Here is a 6,000-nt window from a genome sequence, read left to right on the forward strand (position 1 = left end):
GATAAAGTTGGCAATTTTAAATTGATTTCATAAACCAGTAGTGTTCCTATCGTATACCTAAGCTATGTATTTTTGGAAACAGTGTGTAGTACATATATACGTAATGAGAAAGGATTTTTGAAAATTAAAGTTCCATAGTCTAATTGTTGAAATTGCTCTTCTACTGTATATATCATCATCATGTTGGCGTTAATATATTTCTGAAATATTTACACTTCAAAATCATGCAATGCGATTGTTATACAGGTATAGATAAATTATACACTTGTGGATTTATATAGTAGAGATCATGTAGCCTTAATCATTTACAACTTTTTGGAAAGACTTGGACATATCTTCTATCTCAAGACTGAATCTTATTTCTCGTTTTGCATATATAAATCAGTAATTTATAAGAATCAGTACACATGTACAATTCTCTGATGATGTACATTTGATCGATGATTGATCCCATGACTGATCTGGCCCGGGATTCGTTGTTGTGGTCAGCACAACCCATTAGACAGTGTTTACAAGTTCTGAACTTATCACCATCCGTCTGACTTATAATATTTCAGATTATGTCAGCAACGCTCGCCTGGTTCTGATCTGAGGTGGCACTTTCATTTCCATCAGACATTTATTACATGAGGCATTACTTAGTCTTCATAACCAACCTCTTCTCTGATTAAATATGTTATAGTTCCTATATTTTTTTTGTTATGAAGTTAGTAAAAGGCTGATCTTAATCCCGGTTTAAATGCGTCCGCTATCTGTTTTATACTTGATTGAAAAACGCTTTCGAATATCATATCAGGCTACATGGTCTATACTACACAGTTGCGCCAAAATTGTTATGTCATGTGCAATAAATAGAATAATTACTAAGTTATATGATTCGGATGTTGATCGTGCTCGCGAAATTGTTATCGGTCACAGTTTTACGGTAATACTAATACCAATTTAGTTGATATTACAAATAGTTTACATAAGTGATTCCTGAATTTATTAGTTAAATTGTAATCTTATGAAAAATAATTTATTTGAGGCCATACTCCAAGTCTGATAGCTTTAGTTAAACCAATTTGTTCAAACAGACCAACATATTCGAAATATTCTTACTGTTCAACAAATTGATATTATTAATAGTATTTATATTCACTGCCATTATTTGTAATTCGCTTTGACTTAACGCTTCTAGAAATAAGTCTTTAAACTCTGTTGTTTTACTTTTTATACACTATTTTCTAAGACTCTTTATTTGACTGTAGTTTTCGTATGAGACAGCGACATTTGTTGCTCGAGACACTGTTTTTTACGTATGAAGTTATATATTTCAATTTAAATCTTTAATTAGACACAAAACGCTTAATCAAAATTTTAGCTCATTTTGAGGAATTTTGGTGATATTTTTTTACGTAACTGTTAAAATATTAATTTATTAGCTAGAAGATACTCGAAGAATGCACACAATTGCGCACAATTTAGTAAGAACTATAATTTGTAAGTCCGTTGTATAATTTCATATGATTTGTATAAAATGCTCAAATCAACTTCCTTTATCATCTTAAGTTTTCTTATTTTAAAAAATGTCTTATTGTAGTGAATCTTTTTTGTATTTCTTTTTCAATAACAATGGTTTCTGAGCTATTTTTGTCGCTTTTCTCGTACATAGTTAATAATTCACTAATATAAGTGTAGTGTATAAGTTTATTATACATATATACTGTTGTAGTTCACGATCTCACACATTCAAATATTAAAAGACTGATGTTTTGGCGTTTTGAACGAAATTTCTATTCTATCATAGTTGGAAATAAGTCAGGGTGCTTATTTTTATTTATTATTTTCTTTGCTACTTACCTATTCTTTGTCAAAATAAAAAAAAAACCATTAAAACCTTATTTTTATTGTGGAAAAATCTCGAAAATTCGAATTAAATTTGTTATTTTTATATTTTTGAAGATTTTTTTTCAATATTGTATACATTTGACTAAGTTTCTGTGATTAAAAACTAACGTCTTACATAATTGCAACATACAGACATTCCAACGAAGCAAAATAATCTTTTACATACATCTTTTTTCGATTTTTTATTTATTCACATTATGATTTATTAGGTTTTTGTGATTCAAATCAAATTTACTCAACCAAGACTGGAATTGCACATAAGCGAAATAAAATTTTCATATTGCACTTTTCTATTTTTTTCATTTACTTACATTCAATAACTGACTTATTTCCAAATCCCAGAATCCCGCCTATAATCTAGATTCATCAAAACAATGTATATAGTTTCATCATAATATAAGCAGGACTTATAAGTCACTTGAATAATAGAAGTAAATTGTAAAGTTTTGTTCAGGTCAATATGTTTAAACCGATATGCCATAACTGGCCGACTTACGCGACTATCTTGTCCTAAGTGGCAACGCATCTGTAATCTACTGCAAGTAGACTCTGTTCTATAAGCAGTTGGTTACAGATGCCTGTAGACAGTGACTACTTGCCATCAGGTGGATTGTAAGTAGTCGCTGCTATTTCAATCCTTTAAAAAATATTGTCCAATTTCCGACTAGATCACCATGATTATTGATTACAAAATAATCATTACAATGGCTTATTGGGCGTTCAGATTTGGTTTGAACAAAACTTAATAACTAATTGTAAGTTTAAACAATAATATCTCTGCATATCACATCACACGCACTCGAGGCGTACCAACATAGTCCTCAGTAAATGTTGACCAAACTCTTGCTTGGTTTTACACTTCTACATTGCATTTAACTTAACATTGCACAAAACACACTTAACATTTAAGATATAGTAACATTAAGATGAATAAGTACGTGCAATGATTTGCAGAGCATACCGTATCAATTCTTATGAGCTTAGACTTCAATGCTTTTAGGTCCAGCGTTCTCCAGGGTGGCCACAGGCATCATTATAAATTAGGAATAAAATGTGAATTCAATTCCGGAAACGTATACTAAAATAAAATAGTACTTTCAAAAAATCGTACCTAAATTAAAAAAAAACTGTGTAATGACCCTGTTGCCAAACTAAAATAAAATAAGCATTAGATATCAATTAATTGTATGTATAACCAATATAAACATTCCTAAACTAAGTACTTAATATGAAATTAAAAATAACAAAAAAATCTTAGTCAGTAGCGATTCCTTGTATATGGAATAATGTAGTTAAATAAATAAGGAATGGGTAAAAGAAAGGAAGAAATTGTAATTCCGAATTATTTTGTTATAAACACATTAATTCAGTTATATCTTTAGTATCGCCATTGGCTTGGTAACGAATGGTTGGATATGCTACTCACTTTAATAAAAACTCTAATTTGAAGAAAATCCGAGAAACTGCATCATTATACTATTAAAATACTGTTGACCGCTGTCATATATTGTAACATAACAAATATTTTTTTAAATGAAATGAAATATGTTTTTGGAATCCTTGTGAGGATCCCTTTCATTTGATACTCATATTGCAATTTTTGAGGGGGTTGTAAAGAGAGAAACTCTTTACAAAAGTATCTCACAGTTGCTAGCTTGCATTTAAATTTATTATTGTTTATAATCGACAAAATATCTTCAACTTATTTACCACGTGTTAAAAAAATATATCTGTAATATTTTACCCCTTCTTTTGCAGTGAATTATTGAATAATTCCATCACGAAACTGTAATGTCTAAGCAGGCTCTTAGGTATTGAAGAGGCGTCTTAATTGTTTGATGACTTTATTGTTACTATCTTAATACTGAGCTTAACCTAACTTATATAACTATGAGTCCTACACACACTACACCTCCGGGGGTTATTTTAAATAAAATTTTATTTATAAATATTTTATTTTTACCACAAATTTGGTAGGTGTAATGCACGTTAAGGCCTCTTTAAAAAAATAAAAAGAATATACATAAAAATCTTATGTATAATATTAATTAACGTTTACTAATAATTGAATATAAAAAAATACATGAAAAAAAGCCTTTCTTATGTTTCATATTTTATGTTTATAGATTAATTAAAAAATACTTATTCTAAACGCGTTACAATTGTCTTATCCGGTTTAAAGTCATATCCGTTCGGTTTTATTCAAGATAAAATTAAATTATTTAAGTTTAAGTCAAATTCAAGTTTAAGTGTACACTTGTCATATCCAGTAACATTTATATTCATAATTAGGTATAAGAACATATCATTCATATATTCATATTCATATCACATAATCATATAAAGTAAATACCTACTTTATGCATTTGCTTGAATTAACCATGTGGCCTATAGTCAAATCGAAGCATCAGTCATATTTGTAGGTAGGTAAAATCCTTGTACTACATTATACATATTTTTATTTAATTAATTAGGCAAACATTTTACCTTTTATAATAATTTTTACTTAATATTTCTTATTATATTATTAATCCCTTCATATCTTTATTACATTATTGATCATTTCATATATTTCACTTCCTTTCTTATTCGTTACATAACTTCATTAAGTTTATGATAATCCTTCCATAATTCCATTTCTTTCACGAAGACGTCTCGCGTACATTATGATCAAGATAACGGTTTCTTTATAATAATTAAAACTCTCTCTATAACATTCAAATATCCTTTCGATCCATTTCTTTCACGTATACGGCTCGCGTAACTACATGATCAAGAAAATGTAAAAGGCATACTTCTCAATATATATTTTTTTCTCAATTCTCATTATAGTCCTAACACTCATCTTTCAGTTTCTTTCCATCTACTTCTTGCACGCAGATGACTGCAGATCATGCAGCGTGAAGATATTCTGCCTTAACCAACAATAAACATTAACTAACAATCGATATATTTCATCAGTATATTAGGTATCTTCTTAATTTTCGAGGGATCAATCTCGATCATTACCAAAAATACTAATTTACAGAAGAAATCCATAAAAAAAATCCATACAAACGATCCATTTGTAAACATTAATCCATTCCTTTGTTTCCAAACATAACATTTTGTTTTAGTCTCAAATCATATTTAATATCATCATAATCATCTTTACTATTTATCTAAGTACTCGTTACATACACAAAATAACAATCAATAACATATAACAGTCTATGAGTTTAAGCTAGAATCAAATATCTAAGAATGTAATGCAATTAGAAACGGCGTCGGTATTGCATCATTATTGCAATCCGAACCCAAGAACATTCCATTCCCGTAAAGGATGGGTAACATGAATCGTAACACGTTTTTGGTAGTCAGCGATATAGAACAAAGAACGAAAAGACTAGTATTGCTACCTGGTTTGCTCGTTATATTACAACATTACCTTAATTGCTAAAACAAAATTTACCAAATATGATTCAATAATAAAATAACACGCAATTTAACTTTAAACAAATGACATTAATACTATTACTGTAAGTATAATAATGATACAAAAATAACAATCAAATCAATTTACGTATACGAGTAACAGGAAATTAATTTACTTTATATTTAATTTAAATACTTGTACAGACTTAGAGAACTTATTACTTTAATTTAGTTTATACTATACGATTCATATTATACCTGTTGTATATGATGACGCAACCTTTAAGTTGTTTTTCGTGTCACGATGATTTTTGTGCCGTTTTCTTACGCCAAGAGTTCTCCGAAGGGCTGGTCCCCGTTCACAGTAAAATTTCTGGTCCGGTGTCCTTTGATGATGTAGATAGTCTTCTTTTGGTAATTACTTCACTCTTTTCTTCCATGACTGTTTTATGACGATTGATGGGCTCGACGACATTTTTCAGTTCCATAATATTTTTCCTCACGATGACGATGTGGGTGATCTTCTTCCATACTTTATTTTATTCAACTTCCTTATTTATACTGAATTTCTTCTTTCTTCATCTTCGTTTTTTTTTGTGATCTTCAACGTTAATTTCCGGTGCAAATTTTACTCATCTTCTTGTTTTTTTTTCTTCTTCTATAATAGATTACTTTTTCATCTTCGATCTTCATTTT

This window comes from Epargyreus clarus, unplaced genomic scaffold (assembly GCF_041222505.1).
Source record: "Epargyreus clarus isolate Ecla_fem2 unplaced genomic scaffold, WU_Ecla_fem_2.2 ptg000033l, whole genome shotgun sequence".
Classification (NCBI taxonomy): Eukaryota; Metazoa; Arthropoda; class Insecta; order Lepidoptera; family Hesperiidae; genus Epargyreus; species Epargyreus clarus.